Raw genomic sequence first — 24,905 nt, 5'->3', positions numbered from 1 at the left:
GTATGGTGGTTGCCGTTACTTCTCAGCAGTTTCCAAAAACCGCAACAATATATATATATATAATCAACATTAATTTCAAAAAGCTTATTATATATCTCTGTTTGTGAAAATGTTTGGCTCTTACTGCATTTGACAAATAGTGAGAGAAAAGGACACATCATGCAGGCAGCATTTTTCATGCCTACATGAAAATATCCACAGCTCTGGGAGCGTTCATTTTAATGATCGTGCCTGCATGGGGTCAGATGCTCCCTTTGGCTGTGCCGAACATCTGATTTATGATAAGATTTTGTGGCTGTTGCTGCTGTTGCTACTTTTTGCTGTTAGCATTCAGGCTGTGCACCTTGATGTAGCATTTTGCTCTGCCTGCCGATGGAGATGTGGTGGCGAGAGCATTTAAATGTTCACGTCCACACCACACAGCAAAATAATTCGGACATTTTTTTATTTTATTTTTGTGTAGAAGATCGAGGCTCATGTAAGAGCTAACATTAATGACAAAAAAAACATAAATGGACACAAAAAACATATAATAAAGGGAATGGGAGACAATATGGGGAGAGAGATGGAAGCACACAAAACCTGGAGGGAGGAATGGAACGGAAGAGAGTGGGGGAGTTTGTTCCAGAGGCAGGAGAAAAGAGGAATGAAAGAGTGAAGGTGAGCAGAGAGTCATGATTTTGGCAGTTTGACCAGAAGAGGGTTGCAGGCAGATCTTGTGCGACCTGTAGGAATATTTGGGGGACAGAGCCCAGAGATAGCTGGGGTAGCAAGGCCGGAGAGGAGTCGGTAGAAAACGGAAAGACCACCAACCCGCCTGCGGTGAGTAAGTGAAAGGCCCTCGGAGTCAGCTTCATCGTAGGAGCTTCCAATGATTCTGAAAGCTTTGGTTTCAACAGCGTGAAGCCGAGCTATATGTGAGGCAGGAGCACCAGCCCAGAGGGGACAGCACTATTCCATCAAGCTGCGGATGAAAGCCTTGTATGTGGTGAGGGGCTCAGGTGTGCCAAGGAAGGACTTCGCACGATGGAGGATGCGCAGTCGGCGACTGGCTTTGGAGGCCAGCTTTGAAATGTGTTTTTTTTTCAGGAAAGATCATGGCATATAGTGAGACCCAAAAGCTTGAGTGACAGAACCTCTTGGAGAGGATTTTTGAGAAAGTAGATTGGAGGGTTGTCCAGACGGTCTTTTGGAAAGACAAAGTGAGGTTGTGAGATTTGTCAGGATTAAAAGACATGTTCCACTTGTTTGACCAGTCTGTGATTTTGTCCAGGTCTGCAGAGAGTGAGGAGGCTGCAGACTGCCGATCTGAGGGATGAGGTATGGAGCTGCAGAGAGTGGAGTCATCAGCAAAGAGATAGAGAGGATTTTTCCAGAGAGTCAGAGTTGAAGACCAGAAAAGTACCCAGAACACTGCATTGAGGAACTCTAGCCTGAACAGGAAGGGGAGATGAGAGAAATCCATTCAGGGCCACACGTTGACTGTGACCAGAGAGGAAGTCCGCAAGCCATGTGTGAAGGTTTCCATGGATACCATTGGAGGAGAGTTTGGTGAGCAGGGCGCGGTGCCAGACAATATCAAAGGCACGTGATATGTCAAGGGAGAGAGACAGCTCTTATTTCCTTTTTGGCATTGAGGACCTCCATCCATTGTTGAGACAGCAGAAGAAAAATCTCCGGATTAGAATTACCTGGTCTGAATCCAAATTTATGATCAGAGATCAATCCATTGGAGAAGAGGAAGGATTTTATATCCAAAGCAATGATGGATTCCATGACTTTGCTGATAAATTGGGAACAGGCTGATTGGTCTGTATTTGCAAGGATCTGCTTTTGCACATTTTTTGTGTGACGCGGTGATGTTGGCTGATTTCCAAGCTAATGGCAGATGACCTTGAGCAAAAGAGAGGGTGAAGAGAACAGAGAGAGGGTGTGAAAGAGTAGCAGAGCAGGATTTAAGACCCGTGGGCTGATGCCGTCTGGTCCAGTTGCAGAATCAGAGTCAAGGTTTGACAGAAACCTCTCCACCTTGACAGGAGAGAAGAACCCAGAGTCCAGGAGCAGCTTGGTACGACTGGGTACGGTGGGTACAGAGAGAGACGGGTTTGGGACACAAGATTTTGAGGCAAACACAGAATTGACGCATTCGGCTTTTCCACATGTGGAGTCAGCTGTGAAGCCGTTTGAGATAAGGGAGGGGATGGATGGGGAACAAACATCAGAAAGAGATTTGACCAGATACCACCAGGATTTGGAGGAGGAAGACAGGTTTGAGAGTTCAGTCCTGAGAGTAGACATATATTGTTTATTGGCTCTCCTGAGGGTGGACACACACTTGTTCCGAGCTTTGTGAAAGGAAATGAGATTGCCTTTAGTTGGATTTGCTTTCCATGAGGCGAAGGCAAGTTGTTTCAGGGCAACTGCCTCTCCACAAGATTCAGTGCACCATGGACTGGAGGAAGGGTATGACAACTGACGACGAGATGGGATAAATCTGTGCATGAGAGAGAGCAATTTACTTTGGAAGAATTCCCAGGAAGAATTTATGTCAGAGGCAGTGGAGATGGGAGTACAGTCCAGATGATTCATGGCTGCTTGAAGACCGTGCCAGTCGGCCTGAGTGAAATGCCAGACTCGGCGGCGCTGAGGAGGCTCTCTGAGAACGACCAGAGAGATGTCCACTTTGACAAGCAAATTATCAGAAGAACCGATTGGAGCAGAAGAAGAGCAGTAGACATTTGCAGGGAAGTTTTTCATAACCAAGTCTAGAATAGAAGATACTCCATTGACTGAGATCCGGGTCGGGAAATTGACAGATTGTGTCAGTCCCAATGAGTCGCAGAAGTCCTTTGCTGAGATGCCATGGCTGGTGTGAGAGGTACCCACACCCAGCCAGCTGGCATGATGACAATTGAAATCACCACATATGAGGAATAGAGAGTTGGGATGAGTGGATAGAAGTTGGTCCATGTTGTCAGACAGCGAGATGTAAATGGAGTCATCACTGTTTGGTTGACGGTACAACACACATATGAACAAAAGGTGGGAGCGGAGGGCAAGCCATAGCCTTAGGTACTCCTGGGGGTGGGGTGGAGAGAGGGCAATAAATTGAGAGTGAGGAAGAGAGTTTTTGATAAAGATAGCAAATCCACCACCAGGACGAGGCTCAGGTCTATCATACCGGAGGACGGAGTAACCAGGGAGAGATATTAAGGAATCATCTTGAACATCTTGAAGGAGGAAAGTTTATGTTGAGCAGATCAAGTCTGGTTTGTCAGAAGCAACCTGTATGGAGAGATCAATCAGGACTGAGTGAAGGCCCCGGATGTTTGAGGTCCATCCCTTTAATGAAGAGGAAGGGTGAGCATCGGATACAGGACAGGGGAGGGGATGGGTAGGGTAAGATGAGGAAGAGGAAGAGGAGGAGGAGGTAGGGAGAGCTGTTGATAGTGTGTCGTAGATTTTAGAAGAGGTAGGAGAAAGTGAAGTATGAGGAGGCAAAAGGTTCGATGGTGATTGGATGAGGCACTGTGAGGTGTTGTTTGAGGGGGGGGGGGGGGGCAGTGCGAGGAAGAAGGTTGGGGGAGATGGAGATGAGAGTTTGAAGGGAGAAGAAGTAGCGGGGAGGACGCTTTGAGGAGGAGAGGTGAGAGGGGAGAATTGAAGAAAAATGGAGGGTGGAGATTTGAAGGGGAGGAGGGAGGGGGGAATTTAGGAGGGGAGGTGCATGTGGGGAGTTTGGGAGGGGAGGGGCAAGGGGGGTTGTTTAGGAGGGGAGAGCTGAGGGGGGAGTTTGGCAGGGGAGGGATGAATTGGGATTTTAGAAAGTGTTGGACGATTAATGGAAAACGAACTTTTATTGCAAAATGAGTTTCTTTTGATTTTCAAGTCAGAGATCCGTTTGAAAACGTTGGAGGAGGGGTGGAATGCAGGTGAGTTTAGGGAATGTAGAAAGGAAGAACTGTAAGAGATTGAATTTTTATTTGAAATGGAGTGATTTGATGAGCAAATCGAAGCCAACCTTTTAAATAAGAAGTAAAGTGTTATAATATACAACCGAATACAACACTGCAGGGGAAAGTTTAAACATTTTAAAACAAAATCCTGAAAACTGGAGAGCAGAGCGATATGAAAGATATGAAGGATATGAAGGATATGAAGGCTGGAGAGGATTGAGATAAGCAGGAAGGAGAGAAAATGGGTGGGGCAAAACACGCATTCGGGGAGGGGAAGCCACGAGGAGAGAAGGAAATTGTTATTTTTTTTGAGTTTTTCTTTTTTTGAAGAATTTTGTTTTGTTTTGTTTTTTAATGAAAACTTTTAAAGACTTTTTAAGACTTTAAACAAAGGGTGAGATTATCGGGGGAAGTATGGGGTGAAAAGAAAAACAGACAAAAAAGCAATGCAGTGAGAGAACGAAAGTAAATAGACAACAAACGACCGCCGATAAGACAGGGCAGCCTCAAGGGACCAGGCCCAAAATTGCGTCATGAATAAATCGACGATTACACACAGGTATGCACGATTTACAACCGATATCTTACTATAAACACACAGTAATATAATAATAATAATAATAATAATACATTTATTTTATATAGCGCTTTTCAAGAAGCCTAAAGGCGCTTTGACAGAGTACAAAAAACAAGTGCAAAAAGACAAAAATCAATAGGTAAATAATCAAAGCAAAAGGAAGGAGAAGGAGAAGAGATAGTCAGGGGTTAAATGCTGTGGGTTAAATGTTGAATGCAGTGTTGAACAGGTGGGTCTTGAGTGATGTTTTGAATGTGGTGAGTGAGGAGGAGTCTCTGATGGTGTGAGGTAGTGAGTTCCAGAAGGTGGGAGCAGCGATGGAGAAGGCCCTGTCCCCCCAGGATCTGAATTTGGTCTGGATGGGGGGGGGGGGGGGGGCGAGGTTGGTACCAGCAGAGCGGAGGTTGCGTGTGGGAGTGTGTCTGGAGAGGAGGTCAGTCAGGTAGGATGGGGCCAGGTTATGGAGGGCTTTGTAGGTCAAGAGGAGGATTTTGTACTGGATTCTCTGGGGGATAGGGAGCCAGTGAAGCTTGTAAAGGACGGGGGTGATGTGGTCACGGGTCCGGGAATGGGTGAGTAGACGGGCAGCGGAGTTCTGAATGTATTGGAGTTTATTGGTGATTATTGAGGGTGAACCATAGAGGAGGCTGTTGCAGTAGTCCAGACGGGAGGTGATGAAGGCATGGATGAGGGTTTCTGCAGCCGTGGAGGAGAGGGATGGACGGAGACGGGCGATGTTTTTCAGGTGAAAGAAGGCTGTCTTTGTGGTCTGTTTAGTGTATTTGTCGAAGGAGAGGGTTTGGTCAAAGATGATGCCAAGATTCCGGATGTGAGGGGAGGTGGATACTGGGAAACCGTCGATGTTGAGGGCAAAGTTATGGGTGGATTTGGTGAGCGTTTTTGGGCCAATGATGATTATTTCAGATTTATCATAGTTAAGTTTGAGGAAGTTGATTTGAAGCCAGGATTTTATTTCAGTGATGCAGTTTGTCAGGATAGAGTGGGTGGCGGTGGAGATGGACTTGGTGGAGATGAAAAGCTGGATGTCATTGGTGAAGCAGTGGAATTGAAGACCATGACGGCGGATTAAGTGACCAAGGGGGGACAAGTACAGGATGAAGAGGAGGGGGCCAATAACTGAACCTTGGGGGACACCTTGGGGGAGGGGAGCAGTGGGGGATTTGCAGTTATTGATGGAGATGAACTGGCGTCTGTCAGAGAGGTATTATTTGATCCAAGAGAGGGCAGTGCCGGTAATGTTAAAGGTGGTTTCAAGTCGGGTGAGGAGGATGGTGTGATTGATGGTGTCAAAGGCGGCGCTGAGGTCGAGGAGGATGAGAATGTTGAGGTTGCCGGCATCAGAGGAGAGGAGAAGGTCGTTGGTGATTTTGAGGAGAGCAGTTTCAGGTCTGTGGTTGGAGCGGAATCCGGATTGGAATGTTTCATACAGGTTATTGGCAGAGAGGTGATGTTTGAGTTGAGTGGCTACAGCGCATTCCAAAACTTTTGACAGAAAGGGTAGGTTGGAGATGGGTCTGAAGTTATTTAGGGTGTCAGGGTTGAGTCCAGGTTTTTTCAGAATGGGGGTAACAGCAGCAATTTTGAGGGATGGTGGGACGATGCCTGTAGACAGGGAGGAGTTTATTGTTGCAGTGATAAGTGGAGAGAGAGCAGGAAGGGAGGCCTTGACAAAGCTGGAGGGGATGGGGTCAAGAGTGCAGGTGGCAGTTTTCATTCCTATGAGGAGTTCAGAGAGGTCAGTAGGGGAGACTGGGGAGAACTGAGACAGGGGTTGGCAGGATAAGGGGGGGGGGGGGGCAGGTGGTTTGAGGGGGAGCGGGTGCGGTGGTGGTTAAGCTGTTGTAGATGTTGTCAATTTTGCATTGGAAGAATGAAAGGAAGGAGATGCAGTTGTCTACTGTGAATGACTGGGTGGTGGTGTTCAGGGGGCTGAGGAGTTTGTTTATTATCGAGAAGAGTGCTTTTGGGTTTCCGGAGCCAGAGTGGATAATTTGAGAGTAGTAGGCGGAGCGGGCGCGGGAGAGGGCATCTTTGTAGTGTTGTAGGTGGTCCTTGTAGGCTTGGGAGTGAAGAACATACACAGTAGACACATACACAGTAAAACAAACAGTACATTTTCGACAAAAACACAAACGGGGAAAATACTTATCTTTGATGATGTGGAGAACTTGGAAGAAACTACCTCGCCGACAGAACCGGAGGCAGAAGTTTTACTCTTCTTTCCTTCCTCTTTTGGACATAAAGCAGCATCTATTACTTTGAGGTTTCCCTGAGCCTTGTCTGCATCTTGTGATTTTTTTTACTCTGAATGTTACAGTGCCTTCAGAAAGTATTCACACCCCTTGACTTTTGCACATTTTGTTGTTACAGCCTGAATTTCAAATGGAATAAATTGAGGTTTGTTTTGGTCACCAATCTGCACAAAATAGTCCATAAAAACAATGAAAACATGTTTTTAGATTTTTTTTACAAATATAGTGAAAATAAAATACAGAAATAATAATAATAATAATAATAATACATTTATTTTATATACGCTTTTCAAGAAGCCCAAAGACGCTTTGACAGAGTACAAAAAAACAAGTGCAAAAAGACAAAAATCAATAGGTAAATAATCAAAGCAAAAGGAAGGAGAAGGAGAAGAGATAGTCAGGGGTTAAATGCTGTGGGTTAAATGTTGAATGCAGTGTTGAACAGGTGGGTCTTGAGTGATGTTTTGAATGTGGTGAGTGAGGAGGAGTCTCTGATGGTGTGAGGTAGTGAGTTCCAGAGGGTGGGAGCAGCGATGGAGAAGGCCCTGTCCCCCCAGGATCTGAATTTGGTCCGCATGGGGGGGGGGGGGGGGGGGGGTCAGGAGGTTGGTACCAGCAGAGCAGAGGTTGCGGGTGGGAAATAGAAATATCTCATTTACACAAGTATTCAGCCCTCTGAGTCGATACTTTGTCGAAGCGCCTTTGGCAATGATTACAGCTTCGCATCTTCTTGGGTGTGTCTGCATCAGCTTTGCACATCTGGATTTGGTGAGTTTCTCTCATTCTTCCTTGCAGTTGTTCTGAAGCTCTGTCAAGTTGGATGGGGGTGTCGGTGAACATCAATCTTCAAATCTTTCCACAAATTCTCAATGTGATTCAATTCCGGGCTTTGGCTGGGCCACTCAAGGACTTTCACGTTTGTGTTCTGAAGCCATTCCAGTGTTGCTTTGGCTATATGTTGCTAAAGTGTTCCATTCCAATGTTGCTTTGGCTGCTTTGGCTGCTTGTGGTCATTTTCTGTTTGAACGTAAATCTTCACCGCAGTCTAAGGTGTTTTGCACTCTGAAGCAGGTTCTCCTCAAGGATTTGGCTGTATTTGGCTCCATTCATTGTTCCCTCTATCCTCACAAGTCTCCCAGTCCCTACCGCTGAACAGTATCCCCATAGCATGATGCTGCCATCACCATGTTTCACGTTAGGGATGGTGTTAAATAGGTAATCTGTGCTCAAATTCTGCCAGATGTAGCACTTTGCATTCAGGAAAAAGAGTTCAATTATTCATCTCAGTAGACCACAGAATATTTTGCCTCATGCTCTCAGAGTCTTTCACATGCCTTTTTGCAAACTCCAGGCGTGCTGTCACGTGCCTTTTCTCAGGAGTGGGTTCCATCTGGCGACTCTCCCATAATTTGCCTAGATTTGTGAAGTGCTGCAGATACTGTTGTCTTCCCATTTCAGCCAACGTACTCTAGTTCTGTCAGAGTGGTCATTGGGTTATTGGTCACCTCCCTGACCAAGGTTCTTCTTGCCTGGTTGCTCCGTTTGGCTGGACAGCCAGCTTGAGAAAGAGTCGATGTAGTTCCATATTATTTTCATTTCCTAATGATGGAGCTCACTATGCTCTTGGGAACTTTCAACACTCTAGAAATTGTTTTGTACCCTTTACGAGCTCCATGCCTCTTCACAATTATATCTTGGCGTTCTACGGACAGTTCCTTGGACTTCATGGTAGGGTTTCTCCTTGGTGTGAATACTTTCTGAAGGCACTATTTATTTAGCATCATGATCTTGCATGTTTGTAATGTTTTGTGAATGTTTCCCAAGTCAGCCACAATTTGGATTGGCTCCCAAAAAAGAAGACTATTACAAGGAAATTCCGCCTGGAGAAGATGCTATCGAACATATTCATCAATCTCTCCATGATTCTTTGTACAATTCTATTTCATAGCCTTGAAATTTAGAATTTCTTGAAACCCATGATTTAACACTTAACAATTCCAGACCAGTGCATCCAATACTGTTTCTTACCAACCTTTCCTTCCTATATTTTAGTCTGGTTTGTTTGTCTGACCCAAATATACCTGCATGCTTATAAACTACCTCTACAGCCATTTGTTAATTCAAGAGTCTGTTTTGAGTACGTTTCACACAACAGCTTTTTGATGTTGATCAAGATTCTGCAACTTAATTCCTATAGAACAAACCAATACATGCCATTACCAATGCCAAGGCCAAAATTGATTCATATATCAGATGCAAGATTGACCACCTTACCTAGCAAACACCCTTTGTTGTTAAATTGCCATGAGACCCCTGCTCTGGTAAGCCCATGAGCTCTCTTTGCAAGCTTGCCTGATCCATTGTGATTCGAGTGATGGATGGATATTGTTTTGTATGCTGTTGTGTCATTGTCTTTCACTGATTTAGCTAAAAGAGTGCAACAATACATTAAGGTTAGATAATTGACTACTGCATTGCTGCATTGTGAATCACCTAAAACAAACCCTACTTTGTAATAGGTTCAACAATTTAAAAGGATATCTATCTATAATTCCAGTAATCTCTGTGTGTTTGTTTGTACGTTTGTACGTTTGTTTGTCTGTGACCGCTGTTTCTCGACAACCACGGGTCCGATATACTTTAAACTTGCCAGGTATATTGCTGGGGACCCGAGGATGTGCCTTTTCAAGGTTTCATATTAATCGGACAATTACTTACCGAGCTATGTCCAAAAAACGATTCAACCAATCAGAGAGCAGCGAGCTATCGCGTGTGCCGAACGTGGCGGACACACTCTGCCTCGGATGGCACATTTGAGAGCGTATTCATTTATTTCACGTTTGCAAACTATGTTGGCGCTATGTTGGCGTTAAACTATGTTTTAAAACTAATAAAAACCCCGGGGGGATTGTCACTGTACTCGCAAGCCGTTCGCCGTTCGCTTTGGCGTTGCGAATGGACCAAAACATTTCATGCACCAAACCATTTCATGTAAAGCGTTCGCCGTTCGCTTTGGCGTTGCGAATGGACCAAAACATTTCATGGACCAAACCATTTCATGTAAATAGAGGGGGGGATATAATTTTAGATATAGATATAGTACGGGCATGCCCTAGTATGTATAATGCATACTTTGATACTGTCCTGTCACCAGCGATTAAGACCGCTGCATGACGAATAGCCGTACATTTTTACTCCCGAGGCGGTAGACTAATTATTGGCGGTTATGACGCGCTAGATGGAAGCTGCGAGACGTTTACCTGAACGGGACGAAAGCAACACGGGTTTATTCCCGAACCCACGAACAAAGAAACACGACAGTAAATTCAACAAATAATTTAATGAAAATATAGCAAGGGGTGAAAATGTCGAAATAAATGTTGAGGTCAATTAAATTCCTAACTGAGGTACCTCCACACACGGGTTCACAACACACAGGGGAATGATAAAATAAAATGTCCTTTTCATGTCGGCACTTTGGCCTCAAAATGACACCTTTTTGAGGAGAGTGGTGGTGACGAGGCTCAGAGCCACCCGCTCAGGAGGCACACAAGATGCGGAAGGCACCAAGGGTCGTGGGGAAAGTTGTCAAGACGGTCCTCTTTCGCCTCCACCATCTGGGGAAGCACACGTGGCCTTCAGCTTCCATGCAAGCCAACACACCCAGGTCCACCAAGCACATGATCGGCCAAGCAAAGATGGAAACCGTCTTGCTCGATCAAAAACCAGCAAGAGAGCGACTCTTCCTCTTCCTCTCTAGAAGCTTCTTGATGATCTCACACCGACCAATGGCAAAGCTCTTTCCAAATCACCCCATGGTCCTCTTGGCCAATCATGACCTTCAGGGGCGTGTCCTGCCAGCTCTTTCAACCCCCCCCCCACCCCCCTGGGCGTGGCCTTTTACCTTATTCGGTCCATTGGGGAGCGGGGCTCGCCCCGGCCGGCTATGCTTGGCATCTTGGCAGCGTGGTAAATGTTATTTAAAGGAGGTTTTCATGGCCGGCCTTGTCAGCAAAACGTAAAGGGAAAGTTACAGAGGGAAAATCACGTACTGGGGAAAACTAACCTTAATCCCTACCGATAATTAGCACAACACCACCCCCTTTGTGGTGTACACACAAACAACCTTGAGCTACAGTTTCCCTACTTAAGTACATCAAGATTTTTCCTACGCGTCCACGGTCCATGCTACAAATATACAATCCTATCTTCCCTGCAGTATCCTTCACCTACCCCCAAACACGTAATGATACATTTGATTTATACATACATACTTACTCTCCGTAATAACAAAAAAAGAATATGATGTAGAATTGACGATGCATTTTTGAGGGGCTGTTCCAGCGTTCATTCCAAAGTGCCGTTTTGGCACGAGGGATGTGAGGATCACCTGATTGCAAGTTTCTACGGAATGCATTTGTCACATACAATATTCGTTCAGCACATGCAACTCCTGCACCCTTCTGTTTTTAGAGGTCACCCGAGGCATTGTCAGAGGTCACCCAAGGAAACAGTCTTTCCAAGGCACCCATATGTGGATCATCCAAAAACACACTGGTTACATTACTTAACAATCCTTTCAACAATGCCGCATCTTTCAGAAAATGAGAGGAATCAAATTGTTGAGCAACTTACAGCAGGATCTTCCATTGTCCATGTCACATGGCTCTCATGAGGAGAGGAACTGTTTATGACTTCAGAAGATGTTATTTAGCTACTGGATCAACAAGAGATATGCCAAGAAAGGGGATGTCCCAGGATAATGACTCCCATTCAGAATCGATACATTTGCATGACCCATTCACTCAATCGGTTTCAAACTGCCTAGAGTACTGCAAATCCACTCGCCTTTACTTTCCATTATAAGTGTCAACACCCAACACCGTCTTGAGGCATCTTTGAGATGCTGGGATCCATGCTCATTGTCCTGTCCAGCATCCAAAAATTGCACTGTGACACATCCAATCACATTTGTAGTGGTTAACTCAGTATTTTTGATGGCCACAGACAATGGCCAAGTGTTTTTTTCAGTGACGAATCTAGCTTTCTCCTTGAAAGGCATGATGGCCATGCACAGGTCCACAGAAGACTCAATGAGCGATATTTCCCTTTCTTTGGCCAGGAGGCCGCAGATTTTGGATGTGGAAGTGTCATGGTGTGGGATGGGATTGCTGTATCCTTTCACATGGCAATCCCTATCAATGGCAATCTGATGGCAGATTGATGCATTCATGAGATCTTACAGCAACATGTACGTGTTGCCTACCATTCAACGACAAAGTCCAGAAATCATCTTTATGCACCATAATGCTCCCCCTCCTCACAGGGCTATTCAAACAAGGAATGTTCTTGCCAATGCCAATGATAATGTCATGACATCCTGACCTGCCGTTTCGCCAGATTTAAATCCAATTGAACACCTCTGGAATATCATTGATCAGCATGTTCGAAACTTGCCAAGACCGCTACAGATGCTCGATGAGCTGTAACAGGAGCTGATTCAGGTGTGGAATGCCATTGACCTGGCTGACATTTGAGTTATCATAGGGTCAATATGACAACGGTGCAATGCAATGATTTCTGCTGAAGGTGGACATACCAGGTATTGAGAATATGTTGCTTCCACATTGAACCCCTATGTTAAAACTTCCGCCGCAATGCAGCATTATGTGATTAGGTCACAATGAAATGGACATGTAATTATTCGGCATTTAGCTCTGTTAAAGGTTTGCACCTCATCTGTGTTGCATGAAGTCACATAAATAAACGCATCAACAACAATCTTTTTGGGGTTTTTTCTGGCGAAAGCAGGGAGACCCCGACTTACGAACACCCAGAATTACAAACCAACCCACAGACTTACAAACCAACGCCCAGACTTACAAACCAACCCCATAAGATATTATTAGCCCCCGTTGGACTTGGTCTAAAACGGGGGCTTATGGATTGGGTCTCGTCCGTCCGTCCATTCATCCATGCGTGCGTGTGTGTGTGCATGCGTCCGCAACCATATCTCTAAAATATATGGACTGCTTTTGTTCATATTTGGCAAAAAGACAATACATGATGGTAGAAATATGCATATCATTTTGATTAGCGATGCGATCAAAGATGGCTGACTGGCGGCCATTTTAGTTGTAAAAAGCCCGATGTTGAACACGTCCTCAACCATTTCTCGGACATGCATTTGCCGATGTTGTTTAAACTTCACACACAGATAATTAATCATGGCTTACGCAGGAATGTCATTTTCTTTCGAGATCAGATCGAAGATGGCCGACCGGTGGCCATTTTGTTACTTAAACGTGTCCCCAACCATTTCTTGAACATGCATGCTCCAATTTTGTTAAAACTTGGCAAAAGCACAGCACATAACAGCATATACATGCCTCACACTTTATTTTGCGATCTGATCAAATATGACCGACTGGTAGACTGGCGGCCATTTCAGTTTTTAAAAAACCCGATATTGAACACGTCCTCAACCATTTCTCAGACATGCATTTATCAATATTGTTCAAATTTTGCACAAAGATAATGAATGATGGCTTACAGTACATATGCGAATTCACTGTGATCCAGCCGGCCACGGTATATAGAGAAACAGTGCGTTCCGAGCTCGGATTCCGATGATGATTGGGGATGATGAGGGGGAGGGGGATGTCAGGTGGTCGTGGGTATTGTTAGCTAGGGTGATGGTTGATGGGAGATTGTGAGAGGATGGTAGAGTGGGAGGGGGGTGTGGGGCCGTAATGGGTATTGTTGAATTTGTAACACTCAGGCTTCAGACTTTGGCACTCTCACGAGGCTGTATCGTCAAATAATCTATTCCAACCCGTCATTTTTGACGGGCTTTTTGACTAGTTTGAATAATGCTTCAAAAGTTATGATGAAAACTACGAAATTTAATTTATTTCTTTGAGTCGATAATTAATGTGCAAATTAGATGTGCAACATCACAAAATTGAGTCATGTGATATGACAAATTGTAATAAGATAAATAAATATAGTTTTGAAAGCAAATAAGTATTTTCCTTACTTGAATGGAATTTTATTTTCCTCATATTTTTATGTACTAAGTAACTGGAACATCACTGATTACAATTATCCTCGGATGGCCACACACATTACAAACTATAAAGAGGGTGAAATGATTAGGAAAGTGGGGAATCCAATCCAAGACATCAAAAGGAAACGAGAGGGACAAGGAAGTTAAAAAAAAATTTGACACGTGATCATGGCCGTCACTAATTGGGCTCGTACTGGGTGAGACATCTGGATCAGATCTGATCGACATGTAATTACATCATTACGCAATATCTGTCCAAAAATTATAACCTCTCCATCCCTTTGGCCGATGTATTACAGAATTCATCATCTGTTCTAAGATTCACAAAACAATTACATACGATAATGTAATTATGTTATTAAGGCAATCCCTTAATTAACACGTAACACGGAGTTTACAATATAAAACGTGGTTCTGAAAGTTACGTCTTGTACTCTCATGAGTTTGTTGTATTGTACTTTATATACTGTACTAGAACGCCACTCTTCAACGTCACGACGTCAACCGATATGCCTCTGCCCACATTTTTACATTATTATACATACTTGTACCAAGTTTTATTTAAATCCCTTCAGCTGTTCTCAAGTATCACATTTTTACCTGACATGGCCTCTGATATTTGACCTCTTGATGGCATAATGGAATCAGTTCAGCTTTGCATCATATATACTTGTACCAAGTTTGTTCAAAATCCCATTACTGGTTCACAAGTTAGTGTTGCAACATAATTTTTACTTAACATGACCTCTGACCTTTTACTTTTTGACCCTAAAATATATTCAGTTCATGTTTACATCATTATACATACTTGTACGAAGTTTGACTTGGATCCCTTCAGCTGTTCTCAAGTTACCGTGGTAATTAAATAATTGTAACTTAACATGACCTCTGATCTTTGACCTCTTGACCCCAAAATGAAATCGGTTCATTTTTGCATCACAATACAAAACTGTACCAACTTTGGTCAGAATCCCCTCACTGGTTCACAAGTTATCGTGGTAACGGACGGATGGACGGACGGACGTACAGCCGGACGAACAAACCGAAAACTTAATGCCTCCTGCGACTTCGTCGGCAGAGGCATAACAAGTACAACCAAATGGAGCATGATAACATGTTTTTGAAGGTGTCATTTGGCGCCCCATCCATGGTCGCGTTTGGGGTGGTCACCCCCCTCTTCCCTCTCCCCTCCTCCATCACTACGCCTATGTATGTACCAATAATGTAGGAGGAGCAACTTGGGACTCTTGGGCTGAGCGTGAATCTTTTTTCCGCGAGATGTAGAGTCTGCGCGTCATGTGATCTACGGTATCTAGTGTACTGTGCAGTACTCCACTGATCGCAGCTATTTTCTTTACTCACATTTTTGCATTCATGGTGGCGTGTATTTTAGCCTTTTAGTGACATGAACCCTAAGCATGGCTGATAACCATTGCAGCGATATTCCTACAATGAAGAAACACAGAACCTTGACATTGGAGATTAAACTGGACGTTATCTGATAAAGGTGAAACTTCCTCCCAAAAATTAAACCTAACCCTTGCCGGTCGTTCGTTGGACATGAATCAGTCGGGGAAACTATCAAGGACGAGACAATAATTTTGCTGTACTTTATTTTGCAGTTTGTTTTATTAAGTGTATTTATTACTATTAGAGGAAATTTAAAGGACGTATTATCTTCTATTTTTTATTGCAAAAGTATAATATTTCAGCTTAATTATCATACTAAAATACGCAATTTGGTGTCTGTCTGACCGGGATACATTCGGTCCTTACCTATCCAATCCCAATCCAACTTCACAGGGGGACTAAGGGTCACCACGACGGAGGTTGGAGCGATTTAACTTGCCCCATCCCCAAGGGGGATTTGCGCCTTGGACAAACTCAGTGTTAAGGTGTGTCATAGGTTATCATGGCTTTCATGGGGCGCACCTTACTGGCGTAAATTATTATTATCGCCACAAACATTATTTTGAGGTCCGGTCAGTCTCTTGACTGCCACTGGTAACATGTCAGCCAGTGCTACCTGCCGCATGGTCGGGTAGTCAGCGACTAAACCAACTACCCTTGCTGGCTTACCAGTGGGGAGGGTGATACACCCTGCAGGACTAAAAGCGATACCTGATAAAGGGCGGATGAGCCCCCTTAGGGAGCCAACGGCCATCCAGTACGGAGATGGTGTCTCCTAAAAGACATCCATCTGGTTGGACCCGTTTTGTAGGTCGTAGATTGTAGACAGCAACCACCCTGGGCAGTACTACCGTTCTGACTTAGGAGTGTTAAACAGGTGCCCGGAACCATCTTACACTCTCCGTGTCAGGATTTCTGGTCTTACTTTCTGTCTCACTCAAACTATCGCTACCAGCTTCAATCTCTCTTTCTCACAAACAAACATCATACAGTCTTCTTACTCATTTTCCCTCCTCACCTTTACATTCTCCCTCTTTTATTGCTCTCTATGCAGCTATTTTATATAAGACCTGGCCTCGATGAGGACTATATATTCCGTGATTGAAGCCTTCAACGTATTAAAAAAACAAACATTCAGTCAATTCTCTGCAATGCACAATTACATTTTTAAACAGTCGCTGCTAAATTGGGACAAGTTTGGAGGAAAGGCATTATGTAATCATCGTGTCCCCCTCAGATGAATGGATCAGAGCTGTCTCGACTTGCTAGGCCTTGGTAAGCAGCAAAGATCTTTAGCCAACAAAGCTGCTTACATGAGCCTTTACGCATGAATGAAGAATCCCTCTCTGATTTTTCTAGCCATCAGACTATATGTGGACTGTGTATGGATTGTTTATGAACTTATATCTTGGGACCTCTTGGGATTTTTCCCTTTCAAGTGTGATTTTTTTATTTGCCCCTTTCATGATTTCAAGTGTGATGTGCGATATTGGCACCGACTCCCTTACGGCCCAATCGTGACCTTTATTTGATGCATAATCATATTCCTCAGGTTCATTAGCATTTTGATAATTGCCAAGGAACTATAGTCAGGTTCACTATGATAACAAATTTAATTTCGTTCAAAAATTTGGGAGATTAGCAAACCTGTACATTTTTGGAATCATCAGGGCATGGAGAATCCGAAAATCAATGTTGGCATTTGCACAGACACCTGCATGGCCGCCATTTTGGATTTTCAAAATGGCCGCCATAAAATACATATTTTGCGCTATCTCAGCTTCGAGTCGACCGAGAAACTTAATTAAATATGCTAATCCTATGTTTTCTGGGTCACGGCTCTTACACGAGCCTCAATCTTGTATACAAAAGAAAAAAAAAGGTGCCAATAATATTGTCCGGGCCATTATCGGATTTCTGTGTTGAATAAGCTAAGATTTAGTAATTTATTCAGGTTTTTTGTTTTATTCTACTGCAAACTAAAGAAATACATTTGGATACCAAAATATTTTTTTATTTCAACTATTTTCTGGAAGAAATGGTGCATTATTTGAAAAAGTGCAAGGGTGCCAATATTTTTGGCCACGACTGTATTTGGCCACGTTATATATATATACGTGTGTGTGTGTGTGTGTGTGTGTGTGTGTGTGTGTGTGTGTGTGTGTGTGTGTGTGTGTGTGTGTGTGTGTGTATACTGTATGTAATATTTTTTGGCCCTGATTAATATTTGCAATTTCCCCACATATAGCAGCCCACAGGCCCTCGGAGTGGACCAGCACGTCGGGCATTTGCCCGAGCCGCCCTATGGCCAGTACAGGTCTGGATGAGGGCAGTCATGTAAGAGGATGTAGTCATCCTCAAATAGATAAAGGGGGTTTTCTGGAGTCAGAGATCATTAATGAAGAGCAGGAATAGGACTAGGCCCAGAACACTGCCTTGGTTCGCTCCAGCCTTGACAGGGAGAGGAGATTATTAAAGGATTTCATGGAGAGCCACACATTGGCAATGAGAGTGGAGGAGGTCCTTAAGCCAAGTGTGGAGTTGGCCGTGGATCCCATTGGTAGAGAGTTTGGAGAGCACGGTCGGATGCCAGACTGTATCAAAAGCACTAGATATGTTCAGAGAGACGGCCCTGATCTCATGTCTAATATTGAGGGCCTCTATCCATTGTTGGGAGAGTATAAGCAGCATGTCCAAGGTAGAGTGACCTGGTTTGAATCCAAACATGATCTTAGATGAGGTTGGTGGAGAAAAGGATTTAATATCAACTGTGATAATGGATTCCATGACCTTCCTGATTTTTGGAAGTAAGCTTATCGGTCTATAGTTAAGGAGATCAGCTTTTGTACCTTTTTATGTAATGCAGTGATGTTGGCTGATTTCCAAACGTTGGTGGACAGCAATTTTAGAGAAAATGATAGGGTGAGAAGGGCAGAGAGAGGATGTGCAACAGCATAGAGCAGTTCGGAGCGGGGGCCTCAGATGTTCGAGGTCGACACGGTGATGCACAAGGGAGGAGGTGTTTTGAGGGTGCGGGACAGGTGTAGGCTGGAGTTGAACATGGGAGGGGGTTGGATGACAAGGGGGTATATAAATAGGTGGGATGAGGAGAAATGGGAGAGAGAAGGGCGGGGGTAAGAAGGGAGGTAGAGGGATGAAGGGGAAGATGGGAGTGGGTGAGAAGAGAGGTAAGCTTAGAGATGGCAGCAAGAGGGGAAAGCATTGCGAGGATGAGATGAGGGAAGGTTTTGAGGGTGTGGAGTGAGGGGAAGCTTGTAGAGGGTGGTGTGAGGGGAAACCTTGGAGAGGGTGGATGAAAGGGGAAGCTTGGAGATGGTGAGTTAGAGGGAAGCTTGGAAAGGGTGGGGTGCAATTAAGGGGAAACTTGGAGTGGCTATGTTTCAGGGGGAAGTTTGGATAGGGTGGGGTTCAGGGGAAGCTTTGGGGGTTTTGGGTGAGGTGATACAGAAAGGAGGGCTATGAAGTGGAGGGATGCTGCAGAGAGGGACTTGTAGGAGTGGTGGGGTTGAAAGGACACGGGCTTGTAGGAGATGTGCAGGAGTGTACAGACGTAGAGGGGTTTGACACTAAAATATCGGGAAGGGGACATGATTGTTGTGTCCAGACAACTTTTCAAACTGGACTTCTCAAGATTCCCATATTTAACATTCTCAGATAAAGATCATAGGATGGGTGTAAGGAGGAGTTGTTGAAGGCACGGAGAAAGGTCATGCTGTATAGGAACCGGAGGATGGATGGGATGCTGTATAGGAACCAGACACTTCTTTGAGAGAAAGTTTTGCAAAATATGCATTATGAAGAAGAAGAAAGAGTAGATCGTGATTAAGAGGAACACGTGGCTGAAGAAGAACATCAATGAAGATATTAAGAAAATGTTAGAGGAAAAAGACGTACAGTCACGTGAAAAAGTAAGTACACCCCATGTAAAGTTTTGACTTTTTCAACATATTTCAACATACAGCTATTTGATCTTCATTTCAACAATATTGATAGATAAAGGTGATATAATATAACAAATATCATGAAACGTTTACATTTTGTAGTCCATTGTATAATTTAAATAAACATAAATGGAAATTTCGCATGTGGAAAAAGTAAGTACACCCTTACATTTATCACTACTTCAAATACCTAAAATTAGAAGCAGGTGCACCAGCTCAGGTGCAAATGATTAGAACATCGTCAGAGAGGATCTTGGAGGAACCTGTCTTATTTAAACCTCAGAGATTTAGTTTGGTTTGCTCTTTGTTGTTGAAGTGTGCAGCGTCACCATGCGTCGATCAAAAGAGCTCTCTGAGGCCTTCAAAAAGAAGGTTATAGATGCCTATGAGCCTGGGAAGGGATTTAAAAAGATCTCTAAACAATTTGAAATCAATCATCGACTGTCCGGAAGATCATCTACAAGTGGAGAAGATTCCAAACAACTGCCAACTTGTTCAGGCCAGGCCGCCCCAGCAAGTTCAGCCCGAGAGCAGACCGCAAGATGCTGAAAGAAGTCTCTAAGAACCCCAGAATGTCATCACGGGACCTACAGGTAGCTCTTGCCACTGTTGATGTCAAAGTGCACGAGTCTACAATTAGAAAGAGGCTGCACAAATTTGATCTCCATGGGAGGTGTGCCAGGAGGAAACCTTTGCTGTCCAGAAAGAACATCAGGGCAAGACTAAAGTTTGCCAATGAACACCGAGGCATAGACCAGCACTTCTGGAACAATGTGCTCTGGACAGATGAGTCAAAGGTAGAGCTATTTGGCCACAGTACCAGAAGACATGTTTGGTGAAAACCAAAGACAGCATTTGACCACAAGAACCTGATACCAACTGTGAAGCATGGTGGTGGAAATATTATGGTTTGGGGCAGCTTTGCTGCATCAGGGCCTGGGCAGCTCACCATCATAGAATCCACTATGAATTCTTCATTGTACCAGAGGGTGCTTGAGGATAATGTGAGGCCATCTGTCGGAAAGTTGAAGCTCAACCGAAGGTGGACCTTGCAACATGACAATGACCCTAAACATACCAGTAAATCCACCAAGCAATGGCTGAAAAGAAAGAAATGGAGGGTTCTGGAATGGCCAAGTCAAAGCCCGGATCTAAATCCCATCGAGATGTTGTGGGGGGGATTTGAAACGAGCTGTGCATGCAAGAAACCCCTCAAACATCGCACAGCTGAAAGAATTCTGCATGGAGGAGTGGGCAAAAATTTCTCCCAGTCGATGTCAGAGACTGGTAGACAGTTATAAGAAACGCCTACTTGAGGTTGTTTCTGCCAAAGGGGGCAATACCACCTATTAGAGCCAAGGGTGTACTTACTTTTTCCACATGCGAAATTTGCATTTATGTTTATTTAAATTATACAATGCACTACAAAATGTAAATGTTTCATGATATTTGTTATATTATATCACCTTTATCTATCAATATTGTTGAAATGAAGATCAAATAGCTGTATGTTGAAATATGTTGAAAAAGGCAAAACTTTACATGGGGTGTACTTACTTTTTCACGTGACTGTATGTTAGAGATGTACAGGAAGTACAGGTATAAGGTGAAATAATATCGTGTGCGAGTGAAAGATTTTTTTTTTGAAGTGAAGGGGGATTAGGATAGCCTTGAAAAGGCATTAAGGACCAAATTTTTGAAAAAAAAACAAAAACAGGACAACAAAACAACCTCCAAACTGAGATGATGAAACTCCTGCTATTCGTGAAGGCCAAGGCTCTACAAAAGATGAAAATTAATATACTCATAAATGCAAAAAAAATTACAAAATATGTTTGCCCTTGTGGTGAAGATCTGCCAATTGCAATGGTGAATTAGTAAGGGTAAACATCTGCTTGATATAACCAGTAAGGATAAAAGCTGTGAAACTAGGGAAGTCATGAAATTGCAAAACCTTGTTTGTTCTTTGAAAGTCTTTGTGGGTATTGAAGATTATTCTCGAATAGGGATGTAAAGTAGACCACATGGGGAATTATTTCTGAAATAGTCGAGACCACATGCACTTTCAGCACAAAAATATGTACAACACAACTTCAAAAAAGTTTCTTAAATATAGATAATCATACTTGGAAAGATTATCAAGTAAAACTTAATGTAAGTTGGAATGACCGTAAAATGATCCCTGAACTGTAACATTTCCGGTATTGACTTGCGTATTTGATTCCTATTTTGATGCACTTGCAATAAATATGTGAGGAATGAACATTCCATTACAGGATCGCAGAAATAATAGCAGAACGTCTCTATATTATGTAAGATTATTTGGTGTCTACCATATAAATCCTCATTTTGTGATCAAAGTATATTAATTCTCGTAATTTTTATGTTTTTTGTATACAGGATCGAGGCTCGTGAAACAGCTAACATTTATCACACAAAAATACCAAACAGACACACAAAACATATAATAAGGGGAGCGGTAGACAAGATGGGGAGAGAAGGGGAAGCACAAACACAACATTTGAGAGCAGGGACATCGGGAGATCTGTGGGAGGGAGAGGGCTTGGGGGCAGGAGGCGTGGGAAGGGGGGGGGGGGGGTGGGAGAAGTATAAACACAAGGACACCAAGGACCTCCAGGAACGAAGACCGCATTTCAAAAAAGTAGATCTGGGGTGAAATTAGCGGGGGTAGAAAAGATCAAGGTTTTCGATGGGGGAAGATAAGAGATGGTGGTGAACAGCTGTTTTAAAGACCTGGAGGGAGGAGTGGGATTGAAGGGAGTGAGGGAGTTTGTTCCAGAGGCGGAGGAAAAGAGGAATGAAGGAGTGAAGGTGAGCGGAGAGTCTTGATTTCGGCAGTTTAACCATAAGAGGGTTGCTGGCAGATCTTGTGCGACCTGTAGGAATATTTGGGGGACAGAGCCCAGAGAGAGTTGGGGGGGGCAAGGCCGGAGAGGAGTCTGTAGAAGACAGAAAGACCAACAACCTGCCTGCGGTGCGTAAGTGAAAGGCCCTCGGAGTTAGCCTCATCGGAGTTACTTTGATATGAGAACACTTTTCAACTGCGCTTTGTATTTCACAGTTCAAAATAAATCCCCAGGAAAGGCCTAATCTTTTCTGCAAAAAAAAAAACCATAACCCAATTAGTTTTCTTTCCTTCCAAAGCCATCATTCCTCAAAAGGAGTTCTTGATTAGAGCCGAGTTGGGCCTCGTATCGTATGCCAGCCAGTGCGAAGGTGTCGGGCTAGGGACCCTTTGCAGATTAATAAAGTTGTAATTATGTGGTAGCTCATTTCACAGCTTTTTCAATACACAACTCTCATTGATATTCCATGAGCCATGATGATATTTATAAAAGATGTTAATTTTCAAGTACACTCCAAACCATCCTTTACTCACATCTGCAATATGCTATGGAGGACTCACAAAGGAAATTTTAACTTGCAATTGGAATATGCACTGAATTTCATGTCCATTGCAGAATTCCTTGGTCTCATTCAGCATGATGAGTGAATGTTTCATGCATGAACGATTGAAAAATACTCATTAATTTGTGTAACTACACGCCAACTGCTTCTGGTGTGATGCTTGGCACGTCAAAGCTGAATTGATTGTCAAGGCAATGGCGATGTCTGAGCTGGACCTTGCCTCAATGTGAAAATTATGCAAAATACTCTTGAAATATTCGTCACAAATAATAGGATAAGGATGAGGGATGAACTTTGGTCATGGCTTGCAGTGCAGACCCATCACAATGTGGGCAAATCTTAATGTAAACGAGCTCTGCTGGCTGTAGTTAGCCTGCAATGGCAATGAGCTCGGCCACACATGAAAACACCCAGGATAAGACTAGAGTGACACACCGGTGCATAGATCAATGGCGCTGTGGTGTCGAGAGGGAGTCAAAGATTTAAAGATGTGAGCTGCAATTTCAGTAACACCTTGGACTTTCACTCCCTCTACCTTACTCCCCATGAACCACACAGTCTATTCCGTCCATTGCTCCTTCACCCCTCTCCGTATTTCTTATGGCAGTACTGTGGTGGTTGCGAAACCCATTGCGGCCCCACTGTGTTGATTTGGAAAAGCGGGACGACGAGCACGTGATCAGAATGGGAATTGCAAGTACATTGAAAGTCTCCCCTCACTTTCCGAAAGTTAGAGGCAGGAGCCAGGCTTAAGGGACCTCGAGCTGGTTTAGTTTAAAATGTTTCATGTGTTCTTCTGGTGAGGGGTTTGTTTTGGACATTTGCGGAGCTAAATTAAATAATGAAGGGGGTGGTGCTCCACCATTTAATCCAGATTTTCTCAATTGTCGTCCAATGCTTGCTGACCGTCCTATAGATGCTGCGTTCAGAAAATGGGGTCACTGTTACAAAGGTGAGGGATGGCATGCTCACATGTTCAGATGATCAGATTGGATAGATCACGGTGTAAGCTGTATGTTTCAGCCATGAAATATGATTGAGGCAACGCAAGGTTTTCACTCCAAGAAAAAAAGTTTTGCTCTTTTTGCAAGGCGAGTTTATTCTGACCTTTTAATGCTGTGGCGACAGCAAACTTTGTGATGAAATGGCTGCCTGTGCGACACCAATCCTACAGTTTATAGTTCTGTCGGGAATCCAACCCAGGCGAGACAGCGCAAAGGGAAGTAAGCTACCTCTGTGTCATCCCGTTGTTATGTTCAAAAATGAAGGCACAGCCAAATAGTGTTGCTGCTCAGTAGGCAAGTCTCATTGTCCGGTGACGAGTGCTATTCAAACGCTCTCAGGAAGTCCATGATTTACAGGATGGCGTATTCTTTGAGCACTCATTGGTCTAAACGTCGGATCTGAGCCCCTCCCACGAAATTCCCTGATGAAAGCATCCCCGTTGCTGAAACGTCCATCGGGGCCTGAAGAGTCTTTGTCCTTGTCAAGTTGCAGTTTGCTGTGCCTCCACTCTAGAGAACACACCACCAAGAAAACTACCCGATCTTGCCTCGTCTTCGAAACATCGGAGCGATTTACGCAAAGTATGGAAGTCGTTATTATTTTTGAGAAAATGAATTAAAAGTTTGTTTATTTATAAGTAAATGTGACATGATGATATTGATCATTTGAAATGCATTGAGCCGTCAATAATAAATGCCTTGTATTTTTTTGTTTACATCGATGAGGCTCATGGGAGAGCTTGTTTACTGAACGAATCAGGATATAACAAGACAAAAGGAACAATAGAGATGGATCGAAAGGGGTGTGGGGGCACCGACAGTGGAGTTGAAGGGACAGACTTGGACAAACCATTGGTGTGTAAAGGAATGGAGGAAAGGAAAGGATGCATGGGGTGGACAAGACGGATACAGGAGGAGACTCAGGAGGGAAAACCTGAAAACTGGAAGGAGGAGGGCTTGGGGTTGGGTGGAAGGAGGGAGTTTGACTGAGGGTAGAAAAGATTTTGGTTTTGGATTGTATTATCTCAAGTTTTCATAAATGTTGCATCCGCATCATCAGGCGCTCGGAACAGTGGGCCCACCTTTGAGGATGTAATTTGTATGTTAGTCAAATTGCATTCCAATTGGAACACGAGACCACACACTTCTCACATCAAAAGGTGCCTTTCGCTGTGATTCATGAGTGGTGTACGTGACGTGTGGGATATATATATATATATATATA

The 24,905-nt window shown here is 43.8% G+C and overlaps 1 protein-coding gene across 3 annotated transcripts in view; it reads left to right on the top strand.

Annotated features, from left to right (window-relative positions):
• Positions 1 to 24,905, top strand: part of LOC137431851 (catenin delta-2-like) — a 580,901-nt gene that overhangs the window by 25,975 nt on the left and 530,021 nt on the right. Inside the window, exon 1 of one of the 3 annotated variants that reach the window (XM_078782572.1) lies at positions 24,158 to 24,262. The exons of the other annotated variants lie outside the window; for them this stretch is intronic. The gene's annotated coding sequence lies outside the window, so the exon portion shown is untranslated. Of the gene's footprint in view, positions 1 to 24,157; positions 24,263 to 24,905 lie in introns of those variants that run through there. 3 annotated transcript variants of the gene reach the window in all.

This window comes from Myxine glutinosa, chromosome 7 (genome assembly GCF_964187855.1).
Source record: "Myxine glutinosa chromosome 7, kmMyxGlut1.1, whole genome shotgun sequence".
Classification (NCBI taxonomy): domain Eukaryota; kingdom Metazoa; phylum Chordata; class Myxini; order Myxiniformes; family Myxinidae; genus Myxine; species Myxine glutinosa.
This window is presented reverse-complemented; position numbering and strand designations above follow the sequence as displayed.